General features: G+C 45.6%; 1 protein-coding gene across 1 annotated transcript in view; it reads left to right on the top strand.

Moving 5' to 3' along the window:
* Window positions 1–212: 212 nt before the first annotated feature.
* LOC138303661 (epidermal differentiation-specific protein-like) overlaps window positions 213–24775 on the top strand; it is a 51091-nt gene continuing 26528 nt past the window's right edge. Inside the window, exons 1-2 of the mRNA XM_069242966.1 lie at window positions 213–239; window positions 2164–2227. The gene's annotated coding sequence lies outside the window, so the exon portion shown is untranslated. The remainder of the gene's footprint in view (window positions 240–2163; window positions 2228–24775) is intronic.

The following is a 24775-nucleotide window of genomic DNA, read 5'->3' as shown; positions in this document are numbered from 1 at the left end:
GTCTTTGAGAATGTATTCTGCCTGCCTGGAAAGAAGTGCTTATATTTGCATTAATTATCTTTTTCAGGGAATGCTTAGAGGCTGGTTATATTAGAGCGTTACTAAATATTCAACAGGAGGGGTGATTACCTATGGAAAATGCTGCCCCGGAGGCTTAGGAGGGGCAGAAACCTGGTCCTATATAACCAGGGTGTCTGGTAGGCAAGTGCAAGGAGAGGAGGAAGAGGGAAGACCTGCTGGTGAGTAATGTGCATGGATCCTTGCATAGTCTGAGAGAGGGAATAGATAGAATTAGATGTGCTGCTCCTATGTTCATGGCGTTGGTAGTGCCCTGCCACTCTGACTACACTGGGGCACAAACACACATAAATCAGGCACATCACATTAATGCATTTCACACACATCCACATAAGCCTAACTCACATTCAACCATGCTGAAATAAATCACACTAATGCAGACAGACAGGCACATAAGTATTTGTAAACAAACACACACACACACACCACATATATATGGAATCGAATTACACAGATACACGAGTGCGTGCAACCCACACACACAACCCACACCCACACATACAGACACGCACATATACTGGGAGCCCGATTTAACTCACGTTTTTACTCAGTGCTTAATTTGTAAATAAAAACGTGCCGGTGTCCGAAGCCCTCCTTTTAAACACGCGGCTGCTGCAATTAAATGTGCGAGCACAGAACACTGAGGGAGCATAATCCTGAAGCCATATTAGGCCTCTTCAATCCATTTACAGCCCTTCCCTGCCCCCTCAGCTCACTCTTGCAGCTTTTTGCTTTCTTCCTTTGTGGCGCGTTTTCGTTTTTTTTCTTCCTCCGTCATCCCCATTTATGTCTTTTGCTCGCAATAAATGCTGGAGGAAGAAAATTAAGCGCCGGCCCTCAAAAATGAGTGCCGGTGCTCCGCACCGGAAACAAGAAGCACAAATTAAGCACTGTTTTTACTCCATTTACTCCTGTCAGGTATGCACAAAATGTTGCATAGTGAGTGTATGCACAAGTATGTATATTCTACGGTAGTAATCGCTGAGCAATGATGGAAAGGGGCAAACCGATACATTGTTTTCCCTGAGATTTTGTGAAGACCCACAAATGTATGAGTTTGTGGGCATTCAGTATTCCTCTACAACCCGTTCTCACCCTGGAAGTGGTTAGCGAAGGGTTGAAATAAATTCTTCTCGAGGGTGGGATGGACAATGGGAATATCAACAAAACCCCATGAACGATGTAGGGAAAGAGATTTATCCACTTAGAAAATGCTTTGAACATGGATATAAAGGACGGTTTAAACAAGCATTGCAAAGCCAACAGGTCTGTCTATAAAGTGCCGAAAGTTGCAAACAGCTTTTATCATGCCAGTGTTTGCATGTGTTAGTGTATTAATGACAGATAGACATTGAGCTGCAGATTCTGTGCCATTTACTTTGTTGTGCACACTGACATTAGTGCAGTTTATCAAACTAACAACTACTTGGTGATACAGACAGAGTAACACAACACAGTGTGACCCACAAGTATTAAGTGACACACACACACACACACCCAGAGTTACATTAACATACACTTGGACACCAACACATGATGTTTATAACAGTAATAATAATAATTGTGCTGGAGGAGGGAGAGTGGGACAACTGAATAGGTGAGAGAGGTGCTTTGGACCTCCACCCCCTAAAACATGGTGAAAGTATGGGAATTGGTGGCTGGGAGGGAGGGAGCTTTAACTGTGTGTGTGTGTGTGTGTGTGTGTGTGTATATATACAAGAGAACACGCAGGTGGGTACGTGCCCAATTTTGTGACATTGAAGGGCCACACCAGTCTCAATGCATGTGTGTATGTGATTGACCAGGGATGATTGTATGGATTGAGACTGAGTGTGGAAAAGTGTAGGTGTTTTCGTGTGTTAGTGTGTAAAGCAACGTTGGGAGCGCATATGTTGGAATTAGGCGATTGTTTGATTTGTGAATAAGCTTCATGAACACGGGAGGTGTGCCTGAGTAACCAAAGGTGTCAGTGAGTGTAAGTGAAAGTACAGTTGAGTGTCTATGAGCGAGTGACTTTGGTTTCAGGTTGATTCCACAGACTGAAGGTTCCCACCTGCTGATCTGTCGCTTCATTTCGCCTTGTAGGACAGAAAGACAAACAAGAAAGGCAGATTTCCACTTCCTTCAGAGAAAAAGAGCTGAACTGAAGGTACATTTATTTTACACATGCTTCCTTTTTATGCCTTTATGCAACTGAGACATAAAATAAATAAATGGACCCATTTTTTGCTTTTCCTGTTTTATTTACAAGTCACAGCGCATGATCAGTTTTTGCTGAAAGACAGAAATAATGGCCCATATTTAAGAACAAGCATTTGCAATGTAATAGGTCTCGCATTTGCTCGACTTAGAGCTATTAGCATTGGAAAGTCCAAACTGGACTTTTATTGCCACATAAATTGAAAATGAAAAGTAATACAGTTTTACATAACCAAGCCGATTTAAAGCGCCACGCCATGAGCGTGAAGGAGCACACAAAAGGAAACAGAAGTTTGCTCGCAATCAAACATATCGGCAATTATTAATGTAACAGGGTCGATGCCATGTAAAGCACTCAACTACTGCCCAGCGAGATCACGCTGGGTAGGAAATAAAAAGAAAAAAGTAGTCCAGAAGCCATGCCAAAAACATGGAGCCTTGTATGTTTTCAGTAGGTGGCCGGTGCTCTTGAGGAGGGCTAAACCCTGGAAAAGGCATGATGTATAAATGGCTTTCACAAATGAAATCAAGCGATTTTCAAAAGGCAAGCCCACAAGCCAACGAAACTGATGGGGGTGCGGTAGGAGTGGTTAAAAGCCCACAGAGATTACAGCAGGCTAGATCGCCTGCATGCGCGACCCTAAAAAAATGCAACAGTCGCCAATCGTTGACTAACAGAACTTGGGCATCGTGAGAAGATTATCTGCAGGACAGTATCTTCTTAATCAGGCAGGGAACACACCTGTAAGTGCCTTATATACCAGGCAAAAGGACTTCAATACGGCGCTCGCTTGTCAACCAGTGCAGTTGCTGGATAGGAGCATCACAAGTTGTACATGGTGCATTAAAAACAATGCAAACAGTTCTATTCCGAACTACCTGTAGGTTTTGAAAACAAGGGAAGGGGTAGGTTGGGGGACGAGGGGACAGAGAAATGGTTCAAGGGAGAATAAAGAGGAGAGTAGAAAGAGAATCGATGGATGGAAAGAGACTGCACAAGGAGCTGGAAGGTTTCAGCATTTTTGCCAAAGTAGGTTTTGATTTTCAGTCCAGCTCAGGGTGCACTCGAAAAGTTATGCAAGATACTGCATGGAAGATACAGCGAACTATATTACGCTCTGAAATTATAGTTTTACAAGTTTCATAGAATTTCGTGAAAAGAACATCACACAAATTTGCACGTCTGTACTTTGAATATGGAAGGTAAAGAAATCTCAAAAATCTCTAAAGACAATTATCCAAAAACATAGCCAACATCCATGCCTCGCCCTTACCCGAGGACCACGATGCTAACCCACATGCAAAGCATTCCCTTCTTTACTTCACAGATATGTCACCATATTATTAGAAATTCCCGTGAAATGCTGTGGTAGAACCAGGCTCAACGTTTCTCAAAATGATAGCTGTCCTGCCAACTTGGTATTCCATTTATTCGCAAGATCAGAGTCGCGCCGTTCCCCTTTGAATTTTGCCTTTACTTATTTTCACTTCCTACAGTCAACATTTTTCCATAGCCGAAGGGTGAGCACTTTACAGCATATAGCTAAAAGGAATCATTTCTCTGGATGGCGTCCAAGTGTTTAGTACCCTCACACTGGATTATTCAGGCTGACAAAAGCACGTTTCCATAGAAAATAGCCCTGCAGCGCTGTTAATATCAAAGCCGTTGGCACTGGAAGGGGCCGAACAAAGCTTCTAGAAATGAAAAATGCATATTATGGCTCCTAGGTGAACTGAAAGGTTATGTGCATGGCAAATCCCTTGGGCGGGGTACAAATTCATACCTAGGGGCTTGATGCAAAGAACTGCGTTCTTTTAAGCTAAAATCTCTGTAAATGCAACCCATTCATTAAGCTGAGTGCAGCTGTGGCTCACCAACGGCTGCAACAAAGGATGCTGGGAGGGTTTTCACACAGCTGTACTGTATGGGCTGCTCTTACCTTCACACTGACCTCATTGTAGGAGAGAAGCTTCAGCTGAATGGAGCCAACTAAAGCCCCTGATTTCTAAAACCCGTTGCTTGCTTACTGCCGGGCATACAGGCAGAATGCCGTCAGAAGAAAAGCTAATAGCTCTAACTCGAGCAAATGCGAGACCATTTTCTCCGAAAATGCAAATGCCTCGGTGAAATGTGGGAATGTCCCTGGCATGATGCAGTAGTCTTGTGTTTGCTCGAGTTAGAGCTCATAGCGTTGTAAATTACTGACTGGACTTTTATTGCCACACAGACTGAAAATAACAAAAGGAAAAGAGCGAGGGTGAGCTGGCCCTGGAAAAGCCCCCCTCTGCTGTTGGTTTATGTTTACAGAGGGAGCTGGTGGGGAGGAGGGACTGAACAAGCACCCACACTGTTGCGGTGAAACAGGCAAATGCCAAAAAACATCCTTTACAGAAGAGATAAACAGGACATAGCGTAATTACACAGTACCTTGTGCTGCTCCCAAAGTGAAAAAAGGCAGGACAAAGAGGCAGAACTGACCACTAGCAAGCAAGGAATTTTGAAGGACACTGCAACTAACAAATGGAAACGCTGAAACTCACACTATAGTATACTCAAAGTATACAGCAGGCAGAACGCTAATGCTCGACCTAAAAAGGGGTGCCTCTGCTATGGTGCAGCACTTTTCTTGCACTTCCCCTACCGGCACGTAGCAACACCAGGGTTGCACCAGATTTATAATTAGTGCATCATGGCGTTCGTTACTGCAATAGTGTCAAACACTATTGTGGTGCTTTCCTGCACTAGTGTAAAAATGTTTGACACTAGTGCAGCAAAGTGCAAGAAGGCCCTTATGTTACTATGGGAGCGCCATTTTAACCTCTTCTCTTGCAGGTGTTAAAAATTGCACCAAAAATGGTGCAGTGAAACCTTTTAAATTTCACTGCGCCATTCTTGCAGGCCTCCTAGCACCGGAAAGCCCCCCTTGCATGTGGTGCAAGAGGTCACAAAGTAGCGCAATGCATGCATTGTGCCACTTTGTAAATATGATGTGGCAGAAAAGCCAATTTAGCACCGCCTTAGTGTAAAGAAAATTATTCTATGGCGGCGCTAGGGGCTCTTAAATATGCCCCAATATGTATAAAAATAGCACTTTCATATATTTAACGAGGGACACATAACCTCCTCCTACTCGTCCCATTCCTCAGTTACATGAGTGATATGCTAGCTTTACACCCCCTTGTTCACCCATCCCTAAGCCTTTTTCAGTTCGAATAAATTTATGGTAGCTCTTCCCATTAACCCTTCTCATTCAGTTGCACGTCCAGTTAATTTTTGTGCTCTTCTAATTCTGGGCTTTTCAGGAATGCAGCAAGGGCGATCCCCCTCCTCAGTGGGGATGCTGGAGCCCCCTTTCCAGCAATTGTTTGAGCGAGAACTCGTTCTTTTCAGGTTGTGAAATTTATTTATGTTATCAGCAGGAGCTAAGTATTATTGCACTCTTCACTCTGGGTCATATTTAAGAGCCACATTGCATCACTTTTCCTCCACGCAATGTGGTGTTGCATGTTGACGCAAGCCCTAAGTCAGATTTATGAAGCCACTCAAAGCACACTGTGCAGTTTTGCGTGACCTCACAAATTGCTGCATTGCCTTACTCTGCAAAAGGGAGGTGTTCCGTGGACATTGAGGTAGGTGTCCCCACACATCTCCCATGGGCTTTGATGCATTCCCAGATTTACAAAGACTTGTAAACCTGGGAATGCATCAGAATCATATAGCCCCCCCCCCTTAGGGCAGACATAACGATGAGAAACATCTTTATTTCATCTGTTTTTTCCAATTTCCATGTGTGCTGCATTATGCAGCACACATAGAAAGAGGAAAACACCTTCATGGATTGTTTCTGTGCAGGAGAGTGCCCCTTCTTGCACAAAAACAATCCTTTATGCAACGGAGGCACCCTTGCACTATGGTGCAAGGGTACCTGGATTGCGGCTAGGTTGCAAAAACAGCACCAGCAAAGGTGGAAAGGACAGGAATGCACTGTATTTCAAAAATACATTGTATTCCTACCCTTCCCCTGTGGCTCAGGGGAGCAGAGCAAGGTAGCTTGCTGCGTTACCTTTCTCCACTACTCCATAAATATTCCCTTCTGTTTGACTGGGGACATACCCCCTGTGAACAATTCTCTGGTCCATTTATTTCTACCAGATTTGGTACTGGGGTCCGTTTCTTTGCCCTTGAAAAATGTTGCATTGGCCCACCTTTGTTCTCTAGCTTCAGTCAGTGCCCCAGCCTGCTCTTGTATTAGCCACAAGCATTTGCCCACTTTTGTTCTATTAGCCGTGGGCTGAACCCCGCAATGAACACGTTTTGTGACACAGACCTTGAACTCATATCTCTGAGGCCACTGCAGCACACATAGAAAGAAGAAAAAGCCTCCCAGGATTATTTTTGTGCAGGAAGGTGTCCATTCCTGCACAAACAACAATTGTGCTAACACAGACACAGGCGTTAGGGTGCCAAAATGGTGCCAGCGCAGTGGGAAAGGACAGGAATGTGTCATATTGCTTAAATTATGCACATTCCTGACCTTACCCTTTGACGGAGGGCAGCGCAGCAAGGTGAGGGGCAGAAGATCTAGGTCCCCTTTATTCTATGGGAAGGAGCTGCAAAACATTGTCAGGTCACTGCCTGACATTTATAACCACCAACTGAAGAAGTTCTTTCCTGTCCCTGCATCGCCTCCTTTTTCATACTGGCAATTTTTCTCAGTTTCCTCTGCATACTGTATCTCTTCTTGGGTGTCTTTTGAGTATGATGATGAAGAGACTGGGTTTGCCATAGAGTCTCCCACACCTAAGGGGAAATAACTTTCAGAAGGAGGATCTCAAACCAAAAATTCCTTAACTTTCCTCAAAACTGCAATTGTCAAGGTTTATGGAGAGACTATGTCCCTCATTACCATTACCGCTGTGGGCCTGGTGGTAAAGACCGCCGTATTACGAGTTTGGCTGAAGCCATGCTGCCACAACACTGTCAGTACCACCAGGGCTTCAGACCGCCGGACCGAAGGTAAGCACCTTCGGCCTGGTGGCAGACGTAAGCCTGCCGGCAGTATTCCAACCCACCAAACCGCCAAGCTTTTTGTGGCAGAAGCTCCTCCATGAAAACCCCGGTGGAAACGCACCACGTGACCGGAATTTTCATTCCTGTCGCCGTCACACGCACCTCCCAGCCCCCTATACATACACACTACCCCCACACCCCCTTACATACACTCATCCCCTTCACATATGGCCCCCACCCCCTTTACATATACACTCCCTCACCTCCCTTCACAATCACTCACACCCTACCCCCCTTTACATACACACTCCCCCCACCCCCCTTTACATACACGTACCCCCTAGCCCCCCCCCCCTTTCAGGCAGTCCACTTACCTGTCTTGGTGAGGTAGTCCTCTGGGAGGGGATGGGTCTTTGTGCTTCCACCGCCAGCACCGCACCGCTATGCAAGGACCGTCGTGTCGTATAACATATTGTAATATGGTGGGCGGAGTCCTTGCTGCATGAAGGTGCTGGCAGTGGAATGAATCTCAGCTGCCGTCAGCCAGGCCGATGGTGTCGGATTTCCGCCTGTAAATGGGCAGAAATCCAGACCTGGTCAAAACACAGCAGTCTTTGGACCGCTAACACTGGTGGTCTTTTGGTGGTCTTGACAAAAGACTGCCAATGCCATAATGACCACCTATATCCTTTGGGTAAGGGGGCAATAGAGCTACATCAGAATGTAACAGTGGATCACTTAGCAAGTCTCCTAGAAGAAACCTTCCCTGCTTTCAGTGGATTTGATATTGTCAGACCCAGTCGACAAGAAGGTAGAGAATGCCCTTAAAAGATCAAATTCAGGTATTACTCTTGCAATGAGGTTCAATATGTATGCAGTCTTTTCCTCCCAGTCACTTGTTAAAGACTTCCAGGCTCTATCCCCTAACATTCAGGAAGGTGAGGATTACTCTCAACTGATGGGGAGGATGAAGATCAAGTCAAGTATTTCTCTGATCTGATGTTGGACAACTTATGAATCTCAGCACTGTATCAGTAGGGGCAGTAGCTGTGAGACACCATCTATATTTCAGAAGCTGGAAAGTGGGTACCATCTAGAAGAATTGTTTTTAAGGATGTCTTATCCTGGCAACAAGCTGCTTGAAGAGGAACTAGAGGAGATATTGTGGACTCGCAGAAGTACACTCAACCATTTCACTACACACAGACATCTGGTGAGAGTGGTAGGAAGAGATATGGCAAATATAAGAAGAAGAGATCTAACATTTACAACAAGTCAGGGTTCCAAACCAAGGGTGCCCAAATTCCTACCTCCTCTTGTCAATAAAGAAGTAGGGGTGGATCTAAACAGAGCTCCTGACAAAGTCATGATCCTCCAGAAAAACCAATGGAGGCCAGCGTTTTCTTTTTCAGCAGGCAGCTAGGTTCTCCAAATCATTTAAGTACTTCCACAGAGGGATTTCTTAAATTTCCATTCCCTCATTTTGTGAAGACATTCTGGCCACTGGACAGTGAGAAGAGCAAATCTTTTTGCAACAGCATTGCCTTATTAAATGAGAAAAATGCCAGCATTCCAGTACCCTGCAAAGGATAGAGTAAAGGGATGCTGCTCCCGAGGGTTTCTGAAAAGGAAGGAACCTAGGGACTACAGAATGATAAAAAGAGCTCAGGTTTCTCGACACCTTCAATCCCAGGTTACACTTCAAGATGTATACCTTTCAACTGGTAATTCTTTTGAATACCAGAGGGTTTTCTTGACCAAGCTAGATCCTCAGGATACGTACCTTCACATTCTGGTCTCTCTTACCTACTAGAGGAATCTTTGTTTTGTGATCAATAACCAACGTTGGCAATTTTGAGTTCTACCTGTTTGATGTAAGGCCACCCCCATAGTTTTTTACAAAAGCTATAGCTTAAGTCCTGAGAGGGTTACATTCTCAAACGATAATAATCCACCCTTACCTGGATGATCTATTGATCCATGCTCCATCCAGGGAAGAGGCTTTCGAAAGTACACAGATCACAATTCAGGTGCTTTAGGGCTTGGAATTTCTTATGAACTGGGGAAATCCCATCTGACTCTATGTCAGAAATTTGAATATATTAAAGCAGTATTCAACACCAGTTTCAGAGTGGTCGCTTTACTAGAGATGAGAATGTAGAAGATCCAGCAAAGCCTAGCAGCATTGCTGGGCAGGTTGCTGACTCCATGGAGACAATAGTAACATATCGAGGGAGACATGGTAAACAATGTCTTTTTTCCTTTGGTCTCCAGTTTTCTCACATTCATTTTTCTGTGCAGCATATTGGATTTAGTTTACCTTCTTCCCTTTAAGCAGCAACTTTGAGTTTCATCCCTTGCATACTCATACAATTGGACTATTGGACCCCCTCAATAGGAGGGTTACAAAGATCTGATTCATGTGACCTCTATGGTTCAGGAAGACTTAGGGCCAGATGTACATAGCCTTTGCGCCTCCTTGCCAGTGCCACACTAGTGTCATTTTCTTTACGCTAATGTGGCATTAAGGAGGCCATTTCCCTGAGACGTATTTACAAAGTGGCACAATGCTAGCAATGTGCCACTTTGTAACCCCTTGTGCCACATTATACCTGCGCCAGGTATAATGTATGCAAGGGGGGCGTTCCCACGCAGGAAGGCTGCAAAAATGGAGCTGTGAAATCTATAAGATTTAACTGAGACATTTTTCCATAATGTTTACCGCCTGCCTGGGGCAGGCATTAAAGTGACTGGCCCATAGTAACCAATGGGCCTCCCTAGTGCTTTGCTGCACTAGTGGCATAATTTATGGAGCTAATCCAGCAAAGTGCCACAATTGCGTCATAAATTATGATGCTATTGTGGAAACAAGCACCATGGTGTGCCGCATTGTAAATGCGGTACAACCATGGTGTCGTTAGGTGGGGCAGGGGTGGCGCAAGAAAAGTGGGGCTCCGGGACTGAATCGCCACTTTCTTATAGATCTGGCCCTTAGCTTGGTAGATGGCTCCAGCCTCTGTAACCCTGGGGACTATATTTGCTCACCTCAGTCCAGTAATTATTTGGACTGATGTCAGTGGTAAGGGTTGAGGTGAACTTATGTGCAACCAAACCACTCAGGGTCCTTGGAGTGCTTTAGAGAGGACAGGTCATCCAACTGAATGGAGCTAATAGAAATCTGGAGAGTGATGCAAGTTCAAATAACCTGCAGAGGAGGGCTTTAGTGGAAAGGACAGACAATAGGGTAACTATGCCCTACCTAAATCACAAGTTTGGGACAGGCTCCTCCTCTCTAAATAAACTGACTCATCAGATTTGCCTTTAGAGTGAGAACAATTTATTATATCAAGGACAGTCGTCCTCATCTGTGAATTCACAGGCAGATTTCCTGAGCAAGGTATTTCCATGTTCCCAGGACTTTGTATTGAGCCCTACATTTTTGTTGAAACATTTGTGAATGTCCACTATAGTTAACTCAAGGAGCTTCTCTTGAGCTTACATGTGCCTTGTGCAGCGGGGGACAATGCTATTTCCAGGCCTTTGCCGGACTGCTTCATTTATGTTTTTCCCTCTATTTCTTTGATCCCCAGTATCCAGCAAGATCACAGAGGGAGTTGGTGGAGGCAGTGATTGCAATCCACACTGGAAGATTAGACCATGTTTCCTTTCTTTCTTTATTTCTTTCTTTCTTTCTTTCCTTTATTTCTTTAGTGATGAAGCAGGAGTGGATCCTTCTGCTATCTCTCTCTCCCCTGAGCAATCTTCCTCATCCCATGGAGGCCCTGACCCACTAAGACTGCTGGTCTGGAGATCGAGAGGGAGCGGTTACTGGGTAGAGGTCTGTCCATCACAGATTCAACGTCTTTTCAACTTCTAGGAGGGGACCAAAACCCAAGCCTTTTATCATTAATGGTCTTCCTTTAATAGATGGTGTACATCTCACCAATTTTGACTTCAACTTAGCAGGAAGTCCTAGAGAAGGAATTAGCTTTAGCCACCCTCAAATTGCAATATGTAGTTGTTAGGTATTTTGTAAGACCATAGGGAAAACTATCCGCTATTTGAAATTAGAATTTCAAAACTGATTAAGGGAGGTACTGACATTTGGAATATCTATGTCCTAATTGCAAATTTCTGTGATTCACAGTTAGCAAACTGCTATTTCTAAGGTATGAATCTTTTATTTTTAAAATAGCTATTCCTAGTGGGTTACAAATCCACCTACTTCATGATTATTAATGTGGTAGGTACCAATTTGCGAACCATCACAGGGAACAGCTCAGGTCGGGGTACCACCATGTCTGTGATTGCTTTTAAATTAAGCAATGTTTGTTTTTTGTTAAAATGCAGACTGTTTTCCTTAAAAAGATTAATAGGATATTATAAACATTTTTAGAGTAGGCAGTGTTCTGTAGGACCACTGCCTGCTCTTTAAAACATATAGGGGGTTATTCTAACTTTGGAGGAGTGTTAATCCGTCCCAAAAGTGACGGTAAAGTGACGGATATACCACCAGCCGTATTACGAGTTCCATAGGATATAATGGACTCGTAATACGGCTGGTGGTAAATCTGTCACTTTTCCGTCACTTTTGGGATGGATTAACACCTCCTCCAAAGTTAGAATAACCCCCATAGGGTCTGATTACAACTTTGGAGGAGGTGTTAATCCGTCCCAAAAGTGACGGTAAAGTGACGGATATACCACCAGCCATATTTCGAGTCCATTATTTCCTATGGAACTCATAATACGGCTGGTGGTATATCCGTCACATTTGGGACGGATTAACACCTCCTCCAAAGTTGTAATCAGGCCCATATTTTTTAACATTCACAAAGGTAATAGGGCTCATTGGGGACCCCTGCCCGTTTGTGAATGGGCTACCACCTCCTTTTGGTAAAATATTAAGGGTTTGCAATTGCATTTCAGTTGCAGAACATGAAGTCATAGCACTATTGCTTGGTGTTTGGAAGGGATGCCCTAAACACACCCCTTCCAAATACCGAATCGGAATTGCGTTGCAAATGTAAACTGCAATTCAGTAACAAGTTACTGAATCTCATTTTCATGTTTGTACATTTAAAAAAAAAACATTTTTGTGATCGTAAATGACCCAATTCTGTGAAGTGGTCAATTTGGTCCTTGAAAATACCTTAAACATTTGGCCCTTATCCTTTTACATCAAAAGGTTAGAAACATGTTTCCCTCATGGATCTCCTATTAATGTTGGAGCCTTTTGACTCAATTTCTGAAACCTTTCTTTCTATGAAAGTTGTTTTTTTTGGCAATGATTATGGATGTTGATGCATTAACACATCATCATCCTTATCTAAGAATGTTTTAAGATTGGGAAGCTCTTTCCATGGAGCCTAGGTTCCCTCCTAAGGTGAGATCTAGATTTCATGGAGAGCAACAGATTGTTCTCCACACCGTGGACCTCAAGCAAGTTCTCAATATGAACCCTCTCATCCACTAAATGGAGTAAGGGCTGCGACAGTCTACCTAAAGAGATCTGCAGAATATAGAAGATTGGATAGTCTATTTGTTAATTTTGTCCCGATAAAAAGGAAAGAGAAGCCATCCTTATTCACCATGGCAAGGTGGATCAAGTCGATAACGTCTATAGCCTATCAAGGCAGGCGTAATAAGATTAGTAGTTCAGTGATAGACCATTCTGCTAGGGTAATGGTTACCTCGAGGGCAGAATTGGCTTCAGTCTTGATAGCTTACGTATGTAAAGCAGCCACTTGGGCTACCCCTTTCTGATTTATTATTCATTATAGAGTGAATGTGAAGTAAGGCTCAGTGTTGTCTTTTGCTTCTTCATTGATTAAAGGACCCACATTATTAGATAGGGAGGTTAAAATGCTGATTTGTTAATTCGAATGATTGCACTCAGTGATACAAATCATTGAAGGTTTTCTGTGAGTCATATTTGGCTGAAGAGGGGTGTTTGCTTAGGAATATCTCATGTGAGTAATGAATTAGACAAATAAGGGGAAGAAGCGGTAATGCTAATATTATTTACCTGTACTCATCATTACTCCGATTCTTCCTTCCTCGTCCCAGTTCTTACGAAGCTCCCTCCTTCCCTACTTCCATCATCAGCCTTCAAACAAGGCTGTTTATGGGAAATGAAAAAAAAGCCAATGGAATGAGTGAACAAGGGGTAGGGATGCTAGCACATTATTCGTGTATCCATTGCTCTTCTATTTGAAACAGATTCCTTCTTACACTTCTGGATTTTGAAAAACATAGCCCTCCTTTGCTATTCCACACTACTTCAACGAATCAGTGACTGTCAATCCACCCCGTAGTATCGCTAGTGTATGGTAGTGAGCTTGAAGGCAATGAACAGTCCATCCGACAGCAGCAAATTAGAAATAAATACAATCATAACAAGGCATTGCAACACATATTAAAATCAACAAATAACAAATGAGATCACACATGGTAGGTAGAAGGGCTGTCTGAGGTTTGAGAATGTGCTAGCTAATATCCTGCCCTGCCATGAGAGGGAGCAGTGCAATGGCACTTGGGCACCGTCATCAAAGAGGGGTGAAAGTTCCTCAATGGGAAGGATACATCAAAGGGATGTGTGATGGAACAACGCATGCGTATATCACGCATGCCTTTACGATGCAGTCTCTACAATGACTGAGTCTTTACCACGCATGCCTTTACCATGCATGCCTTTACAACGAATTTCATTGTAAAAGCGGGTTTGGTAAAGGAACATGTGTGATAAGTTCTCCCCCACCCTGCCCCCTACACCTGACACCATACTCTACCCACCCAAGCCCTTAAAACTGCCCCTTCCACCACCTGCCCTGAGCCCTAACCTCCCCCCAGATCCCTGCCCTACCTTGCCCTGTCCTAAAACCTACCCCTCCCTGACCTAAAAACTACCCCAAACCCCCACCCGCCCTAAACCCTAAAACCTACCCTTTCCTAAAAACTACCCTGCCCTAAACCCTAAAACCTACTCTGCCCTGTCCTAAAAACTACCCCGCCCAGTCCTAAAAATGACTCCGACCCCCCACCCTAAACCGAAAAACCTACCCTATCCTAAAAACTAATGTACCCCCCAAGACCTATAACCTACTGCATCCTGTCCTAAAAACTATCCTGACCCCTCCATAAACCTTAAATGCTATCCTGCCCTGTCCTCCAACCTTACCCCTCCCTGCCTAAAAACGATCCTGTCCCCCCGCCCTTAACCTTAATAGCTACTGTGTCCTGTCCTAGTACCTACCCCACCCTGACCTAAAAACTACCCCGACTCCCGACTCTCCAATCCCCACCCCGCCCTAAACCCTAAAACCTACCCTGTCCTAAAATCAACCCCACCCTGTCCTAAACACGACCCCAACCCACCACCCTAAACCCTAAAACCTCTCCTGCCCTGTCCTAAAAACTACCCCTCCCCACCCTAAATGCTAAACGCTACCCTGCTTTGTCTTAAAAATTATCCCACTGTGTCCTAAAAACTACCTCGACCCCCGCCTTAAACCGTTAAAAACTACCCTGTCCTAAAAACTACCCTTCGCTGTCTTAAAAAGTACCCCGACCACCTGCCCTGAACCTAAAACCTACCCTGCCCTGTCCTAAAAACTACCTCGGCCACCCACCCTAAACTGTAAAAGCTACCCTGCCCTGTCGTAAAACCTACCCCGCTCTGTCCTAAAACTAATCTGACCCCTCGTCCTAAAAGTTGCCCTGCTTTGATCTAAAACCTACACCGTCCTGTCCTAAAAACAACCTCACACCACCCTAAACCCTAAAACCTACCCTGTCCCAAAAACTACTGCACCCTGTCCTACAAATTACCACGACTCCCACCTTAAACCCTAAAATCTATCCTGCCCTGTCATAAAAACTACTCGACCCGACCCTAAAACCTAAAAGCTACCCTGCCCTGTCCTAAAACCTACCCCACCCTGTCCTAAACACTACCGACCCCCCACCGTAAACACTAAAACCTATTCTGTCCTAAAAACTGCCCCGCCCTATCCTAAACACGACCCCGACCACCTGACATCACCCGAAACCCTAAAACGCATCCCACCCTATCCTAAAAACTATCCTGACCCCCGCCTTTGCCCTAAACCCTACAAGCAACCCTGGCCTGTCTTAAAACTTACCCCACCCTGTCCTATAAACTACCTCTACCCCCCACACTAAACCCTAAAACCTACCCTGTCCTAAAACCTAACCAGCCCTGTCCTAAAAACTTCCTCAACCCTGCCCTGAATCCTAAAACCAACCCTGCCCAGTCTTAAAAACAACCCCACCCCTGCCCTAAACCCAAAAAGCTATCCTCCCTGTCCTAAAGCCTACCCGCTCTGTCCTAAAAACTACCCGAACCCCCTACCATGCCCTAAACCCTAAAACTTAAAACCTACCCTGTCCTAAAAACTACTACAACCCCTGACCCCCCCCCCACCCTGAACCCTAAAACCTTCCCTACCCTGTCCTAAAATCTACCCCGACCCTGTCCTGAAAACACCCTACCCCCAAACCCTGCCCCACTTACCTCCCTCTTCTCTGGTCGCTTCTCCTTCCTGTCCCGCTCGCACTTCTCTCTCTCTTCCATTCCCATGCATAAGCGTGCCAAATGCATGCGTGCCAAACACATGTGTAGTAAATGCATAGGAGTGGTAACGGCAGCGTGGTCAATGCATGGCATTGCATTGACCGCGTTGTTAGTGATGTTTACCTCATTAAAGGGGAAAAAAACAATATGAATGCCAATATTACGAATGGAAGTCTCTTTTGAGTCACTGATGTGTTAAGGCAATCCATAAGTCATCATACTTGCATTCTGCCAGTCATTCTTGCACTCATGCATTCATCCATCAATCCACTGACTCATTCTTTCATTCAAATTCTGGCACAACTGCAATGAAACACACACAAACTCAACAACTTATACAAGACAAATTAAAAGAATGCAAGCAGAAAAAAGAAAACGCGCACCAATCAAATGCAGCAGACAGATGCTTGCAAAAACAAAACTAAACATAGCAGCAAGTGTTTGTCTTGCAAAGGTATGCTAAATAGTATATTGTTGTTTTAAAGTTCCAGCATGACCACCACATTTGCAACAAATGCACTGGCCCTTTTTGAATGGTAAATCAATTATATACTATGAACAATAGCATTCCTGAGTGTAAATAACACTGCAGACCAATGGCAGAATAGAGCTGACGCAAAGGTCCTCTATACTGTATATCTCTAAGGGTATATAGTTATACATTTAGATGTTTGTATTATTTAATTATATTCACATTACAAGATCCTGACAGACAGCTAAGACGAGATTGAAGCTAGTATTATTACAGTGCAAATCTTATTATTTTAGGGTTTGTCAGTGGCAGTACACAACACCAAAATCATTCACCCCCAAGGTAATCTGTGACGTTTCACGTAACACAGTACCTATGTGTAGGCTTAACAAATGATTTCCCAAGCAATATGCCGGGTCTAATGCATTTCTTTTAACTTTTCATAGTAAGCAGATCAGACATAAGGAACCAGAAATATTTGTCCTAGTGACTCAATCAGGTCTGTAGCTGTTATCAGTGGTTTATCACGTAAACTACCGAGGCCTTCTGTACTGAGGATAAGCTTTCTCTCAAGGGAAAGATCATGTGTTTATCATAATGTTTCATAATAAACAGATCAGATCTATGACAACAGACATATTTGTTTTACTAGTAAATCAATCATGCCTGTTAACAGTAGTTTATTGCTATAATCAACTAAGGCCTCTTGTACCAACAATAAGCTGTCCATCAAAGCAACTATACAGTTATACAGGTACATAGTAAACACAATTACAGTTGACAAAGCAAAATACTATCTCTCCTAGGAGGGCTTAAAAGAGATTCTGACTGTATAAATCTGTTATACCTACAGTTTGGGAGGAGCTGATGGCAGCTGAGACAGCTCATCAAGCCGTACCAAGAAATGGGCACAGTAGTATTCTTGCTTAGTCTGGCACATCTAAAGAATGTCTTAAATAATTGTGATTGGGTTCGTACCTCAGAGATTAAAGCCAAGGAATATCTGGAGAGCTGTCAGGCAGGCCTTGATTTGTTCTATCTGGAGTGTAGTAAGTATGTTTCCCTGGCTAATGGCTCATACTGTCCACTGTGTTCTTACTGTCAAATGCTATCATTCCGAAAGGGGGGTGGGCTTGTGCTCTTTAGCTTTGCTATGTATTGCTTTGCTATGCTTCCTGATGTTTGACACCTTTTTTTGGTTAGCAGCGCTAGTGTTTGTTAACAAGGGGATGGAGAGGAGATTGAACATGGGAGTCACTAACCAGGCCACCATGCAGTCCAGTGATGGACTGATTGCCTCACGCTATGGGCTAAGAGGGCCGGAGAGGGAAGTTGGGGAAGCGGACACTTTAGATAAGAGGGGTTAGATGAAGGGGGGCACTTTGGAAGGGGTTGCACTACATAAGAGGAGGAAAGTAATTTGAAAGAACTTAAACAGGGAGGCTCGGTCAAATTGAAGGATAGGTTGATGTCTTTGAGGTGGTTGGTTATCTAGTCCTTCTATATGGCTCCCTTATCTAGTATCCGTATTACCTCTGTTAATATATTTTGGTTGAATGACAATGTCAAAGGACGGAACACAGCAGAAAATCTTCGAGTGGACATTTTGGGGGTCATTTTGACCTCGGCGGTCTTTTGTAAAGACCGCCGAGGGACCGCTGTGCTGAAGACCGCCAGTGGTGGCGGTTTTCCGCTCGGCGTATTATGACTGTTGGCAGCTCTCCGTCCTTTTTCAGACAGAGAGCCGCCAACAGCCATACTGGCGGGCGGCGGGGAAGTGGAGGTTACTCCACCTCCACAGGCACGTCAACAGAACACCGCCCACCGAATCACGTCCTGTGATTCGGCGTGGTGGTGTTCTGTTGGCAGTGTGGTGTCGGCGGAGCAGCCCCCATGGATCCCGTCCCCTCCCGGAGGATCGACTGACCAGGTAAGTCGATCGTCCGTTAGGGGAGGGGGGTGGGGGTGGCGTTGTGTGTTGTGTGCGTGCATGGGGGTGTGCGTGTGTGTATGTAGAGGGGGTGTGTGAGTGCGTGTATGCTTGTGCGTGTTTGCTTGCGGGAGCGTTGTGTGTTTGGGAATGAGTGCGTGTATGTCTGTAGGTATGTCTGTATGGATGTGTGCGTGTATGTTTGAATGTGGGTGTGCGTGTCTGACTGTGTGTGTGGATGTTGGCATGTATGTCGGTGTGTGTGCGTGTATGTGTGTTGGTGGTGCCTGCATGCGTGTCGTGTGTGAATGAGTGATGTGATGTTGGGGGTCGGGGTGGGGAGGGGGGTCCTGCCACCTTTGGGGGTTGGCAGGGGTGGTGGGGGGTGTAGGGGAGGGAGTCGGGGTGGAGGGTGGGGGAAACCCCTATCAGTGCCAGGGAAGGAATTCCCTGCCACTGATAGTGCTTACCGCCATGGATTTCATGGCGGTTCCAAACCGCATGAAATCCATGGCAGTCAGAGGGGTCCAAATACTGCCGGCGGTATAGTGACAACTGCCGGGCTGGAGACCCAGCGGTCGTCTCCGCCCTGGCGGGCGGAACGGAGAAGCGGCGGATGATCATGGCGGTAACTGCCATGGTCATAATTTTAAAAAAAAGACCGCCAGCCTGTTGGCGGTCTTACCGCCGCTTCTCCGCCGTCCGCCAGGGTCGTAATGACCCCATTTGTGTCTGCAAGAGATGCACATAGGAGGCTTGAAGGCAAACCACTCAAGTCACTTGGTTTCAAGCTAGGTGCTTGTACCACAACCAGGAGAAATTTAAAAGGGATAAAATGATCCCCTTCTGACAAATTTAGTAGGAGGCGATCATTCAATGTCAAATCGCAGGGCACATAGTGACACTATGCTCTGTGAATGGGCCAAATCTGGATGACTGCATGCTGTATAACATGCTAAATTATGTATTAGCTTTGTGGCCAACTCCTAATATAATGTGAGGGGATGTGAACATTAGCATTCCTGGGGGGCTTCTGGAAGCCGAATAGGGTGGCATTAATAGCTACAGTGGCGGGAAGTCCAGAGTCTTTAGGGCACTGCAGAACCTGGATGTTTGCACAAAAATAAAATACCTGACCTGGAATACACTTTTTTCTCAGCCCCTCACAAAAAGCATGCCCACCTGGAGTCTCTGCAGCCTGTGTCTTCACTGAAAAAAACAAAGGTTACAGGGACACTATAGCTCTAAATTTACTCATACAAAACCATAGAAATTCAGCTGTCATAGTTAGAGTTCACTCAAGTAAATAGAACTCGCGCCCTAAGGTAACTATAACCTGCGTCCTTGTCATGCACAGTTTTCTTAGCAATAATTGTATTACAAATGTTGCAGTGGTAATGTCAAAGATGCCATACAAGATCTCATCTATAATATAATATGTGAAGTAATTAGCTGTGCATGGCAAAGGCACAAGTTACCTTAGCGCGCAAGTTGTGGAGGATTCTCAAAGTGGTGGGGTGGAAATTTTATACCCGAGTAAAATGAATGAGCGAGCCTGAAGTGGAAAAGGAGGGTGCAGAGATGAGGTTCTTCCCCCGCAAGAACATTTTGAATTTTCTTTTATTGAAATTGTGAATTTTACACCACATATTTACTGCAAATTGCTGAAAAAATGGGGTCCAAATATAGCATTTTAAAAGCATGAATGAGCCAAGGCCCTGTCCTTGATGGGGCAGGCTAGTGAGTCTGAGAGTTGGTGTTAATGCTGGTGTGTGTGCGTCGCCCAGTGTTTACAAGTAGGTGAATTCTACAGTAGTCGGTGCCTCTCAGATCATAGCCCTTCAGTAGCGCGGAGGTGTCTGTCCAGACCTTCTCCTAGAGGACAGAGGCCAGAGAGCCTGAGGGGTAGTTGGTGTTCACCAGGTGTATTCCACTGTGATTGGTCTCGCTCCTTCAGATCTATGATGTCTCCAGAGCGCCATCTGTAGCCTAGGGGTCCTTGAGGGTGGACACTGGGGAGTGTGAAAGCTCGTGCAGGACTGTAAGTGAGATGAAAAGCCTTGGGGGGGGTCTCTCAAAGGGGTGTGGTCCAATATAATTAAAGGTGTGGCTCAAACATTTAAGTTAAAAATCTGTGCTTACCATAGCATGCAACCCGACTATTTTTCTGTGTCTTTCTGTTATAATACAACAACTGACATTATTACACATACAGCAAGCCAGGGACTACCTTCACCACAGACCATGAAGACCTCATGGAGACATCAGTCTGACACGTGATTGACTGTGCCCTAGCCCATGAAGCCCTGAGGAGACAGCAGCCTCACACTCTGCCCTGGCCTTAACACTCCTCCAAAGCACTGGCATGTCTTGAAGCGTTTCTGTTTGTTTGCGTTCCCTACTATACAGCAGCCCGCTGCACACCAGACAGAAGGACCCCTGTTGCTCAAGGTCGCAAGCCTGTGTGAAAGCGCAGGGACACCTGCAAGGTTTAAGGGTTGCGTTATCATTCTGTAAAACACACTAATTCCTTCATCTGTTTCACTCTACTTCTACTGTAGAAGTGATTATTTGGGGTGAGGGCAAAGCACTCCGTCTCCTGTTGTAGTCTCTCTGTGGGTTTCTAACCATGCTCATTTTACATCAGTCACTTTCATTGGTTTGTGGGCTTGCCTTTTAAAATCTGCTTGTTTTTATTGGTGCGTTTTGTGAAATGTCCCTCCTTTGTGTGCTGAGTTCCCTCCCAAGGCGTTTTCACTAAGTGAACATTTTAATTCCCCCCCTTCAGTTTTGGTTCGCCTTTGATCACAGCCATGATCCTTTCTAGACATTCAAGCAGGGAGCCAATAACTTTAACGGCAGTGGTAGCAATTTGAATCTGTTTGACTTGGTGTTGTTTAAAACGTCTTTTTCCCTGAAAGTAACAATGCACCCAAGAAAAGTCCAGTTAGGAGTTTACAATGCTAATAGCTCTAACTCAAGAAAATGTGACACCTGTTGCATTGCAAATGTTTGTTTTTAATAGTCACATCTACTCATTTGTTAGTGTAAACTTACATACGGGTTATTTAAAAATAACAAGCAAAGAGCATGCGGGACAACAACACATGCTTGTGTGTGGAGATGTGTGGAGTATGTTTCTTGGGTAATGTGCCTCTAGGCACAGAGAGAGCGAGCTGCCTGGGACGTTACATCAGGGACCATCTGAGAGAACCCCTTTGATTAAAGTTGTGAATACCCATCAGACAAAAAAAAACTAATTGCACACTAGACAAAGAGGGATACATGTGGAGAGAAGGCTTGTTTGAGATAAAAAAAAAAAAAACATACAAATCCACACAACAACGTTGACAGCCTTTGTGAGACAGTAACAAAAGACACAGGGTTTGCCGGCGCACGAGGTTCGGGGTAGGCTGCTGGTGTGTTTGTGGTCACCAGGGGACAGAACAGTTTTCCAGCACTGCCTGAAGTCAAGGGAAAGACACATGTAGTCATCAAAGCCCAAACTGCCTGCTCTTTTTTCCTGGTTCCTACCTCCACACTTCATCATCGGGACATAGACTCCGACACCCGTTTACTAGTGTAAATGGCCATTTATTAGGACAGGCTTGCTCATTGTAATAATACATTAACATAACTGAAACTTTAAATGAACAACTTCTCATCTTTAACCTTTGGAACTCCCCCTTCTTCCATTTTCACTTCATTGCCCCACTTATCCTTCGTTCACCCATCCTCCACTTCCATTCTCCCACACATCCCCCTTTTCCTTTTGACCCGTGTCTGAATCGGGAATCCCCCAATCTGTCATCCTTCACCTGCTTCTTTTTCCCCCCTGGAAGAGTGGACAGGCCCGCATCTGACTCTCCACACTACCCCACCTACTGCCACCCAGCAAAAAACCCTTTTGGCGTTTTGCTGCCCCACCAGCGAACCCACTGCAACACCTCATGCCCTTCCAACAGGCTCATTCTGCCCAAAAATTTCCCCCGCAGATTGGTCAGCAAGAAATGCAACTCCAACATGTAATGGGCATTTCCCATCTCTGAGAGATGCACACTGTCATCCCTGAAAAGCACCTGCCCATCCTCTTTTATCCCATTGTTCGTCAGTACTTTAATGTCATGCGCCCAGCAGAAAACCCGCATAGCGCTACTGAGCTTTTTCCAAGCCCTTTCAGTAGCCCTATGTTTTAGTGCTCCTCTCCATTTCCTCCTGGGCACAAATTGAGTCTATACTAAACAGGTCCCATGCATGTTATGCTGCAGCAGTGCCAGATCCTGTTGCATGTGTTGTAGTAGGGTGAGCCCAGAGAGACGGACCAGATCATTCTCCTAAAGGTGTAACACCAATACATCAGGACAGCCCCATGTTGGCAAAATCGATGTGATAAAAGGAAGCAAATTGCCCCACCTCATTCTGCTCTTTCCCCACCACAACACCTCATGCCTGTTACTCAGAAGTCCCCGAGATCGTCTATAAACTTGCTTCTCCGCATATTTAGCCGCCCAATGAATGAAAGAGTGTCCGACCAACCAGGTGACCACCTTATCTTTCTCTGGGCCACGCAAACGCAACCTGGAAGGAGAAACAAATGTCAGAGTGCAACAATATCTCCCCCCATCTCAGAAACCCAACACCTGAAGAACGAACCCCAGCCCCAAACTGGACACACCTACCACTTCCCTGAAAAGCCTCAAATCAGGCCCTTACATATCTTTCGCAACATTTGGACCGCCACCGCCCAATACGCCTAATTTGATCCCAATACCAACCCAACTGGGCCGCTTCAGTCGCCGCGCCAATCTTGAAGGTGTCAGTACTAAAGTTACCCGCCTGCCTCCCCAGGTGTCTCAAAACCATTCTCAAAACGGACAACAACTGGAAAGCTGTAAGCTTCTTACCATTCTCATGACAAAACACACTCTCCTAACGACCCACCCTGTGCACCTTGAAATTGTCCCATTCCTGCACTGGGTATGCCTACAGCACACACCCCTTGTCCAACCATATCCATTTCCCCTTTCTCAGTTGACCCATCTTAGATTGCCTCAACCAGATCCCCAAGCGTTCACCCTGCCTTTGCACATCTACCACTTCTAAACCACAAGCTTTTCCCACACCCAATAATTCAGACACACGAAATACCCCAAAAAACATCCATATCATACACAAATGAAAAAGAGCCACCTCATGGGCATTCACACAACAAACAGGCAAGACATGCAAAATGTCCAAAAGCAACTCAAACATAATAACCTCACGCACCACACTGGACCCCGCTCGCATTCTCCCCCAACCTGTCAGTATTTTTCCCAAAATTCCATCCTTCGCCGGGTCCCCCCCAATCATGGCTGGCGATAAACCCATCTGATTCAAAAATATAATAATACTCAGCACCCAAACCTCAAGCATTCCTTGCTCATGCCTCCAAAACTGCCCTCCAAAACTTAAAAATCCTGAAATTCCACCATGCAAGGCGATAACTCCTGAGGGTTGATTCAGCTAGCGACATCTCCACCAGTCTCATGACCATCATTGGCGGCCAGGAGTACCAGCATCCAATGGTGAATTGTGCCCGCCGACTTCTTTGCGGGAGACCTAGTGCCCTCATGTGCTAGACGTTGAAGCCTGCAAAACAGTAAGAGAAGAGGGTGTTGTGCCGCTCCTGTGCCCCTTCCCTTATTGCCCGCTCATCGCTTTGCTGTGAATCTCCCCATCCTCCCAGTCATCCAGGTCATCCTCATAATCCAACTCAAACACATCCTCCTCGTCCACACCACATATTTCATCAGCACCTGCTGCATCAACCATGTTGTGTTCTTCATCCAGCCCGAGTCCCCCATGGCGTAAGCCAGGTGTGTGCTTCATGCGTTCCTGTGGTGTAGAGAAGGCCGCCAAAGACCCCTCTACGGCTTCCGACCAACGTCCTGGGGCCGTGTTGCACCCCGTTGGCTTTGCCACCCTTCTTCCAACCTCCGACGCTGGCATTGACTCCCCGCACCACACTGGGCCGAGTGCGCCCTGTGTTGCCGTCACGCTGCCTGTCCCACCAGCCGCACCAGCCTCCTGAACCTTCCCCCGCTCCTCATGAGGGACCCACACCCAGATGCCCTGCCCTGAAACATGCCCTTCTTTGTGGCCCCCACTAACCCCTACTGACTTCATCTTCGCCTGCCGTGACCTCCCCTCCACCTCCCCCCTCTCCTTGCGTAACTTGGCCCACCTTTCCTCCGTCTCTGCGACTAGCTTCCTCTGCTCTTGAATCCGGGCCTCAATGTCCACTGCCGACCAGTCAGTGGATGGGTGCTGCTGTGACTCCACCCTACCCAGTCCTTGCCCACACACCTCCAACTGTTCCCCTGTATGCCTCAAATCAGCCTTCCCCCAACTACCAACCTGTGGGGCCCCCCAGGGCCCCACTTACAGCTGCGCTGACCTTCTTCCCCTTCCCTTTTCTGCCACTCAGCCCCTGTCCCTTGCCTTTCC

The sequence above is a fragment of the Pleurodeles waltl genome, chromosome 7 (genome assembly GCF_031143425.1).
Source record: "Pleurodeles waltl isolate 20211129_DDA chromosome 7, aPleWal1.hap1.20221129, whole genome shotgun sequence".
NCBI lineage: Eukaryota > Metazoa > Chordata > Amphibia > Caudata > Salamandridae > Pleurodeles > Pleurodeles waltl.
The sequence above is the reverse complement of the archived record's forward strand: the minus strand, read 5'-3'. Positions and strand labels throughout refer to the sequence as shown.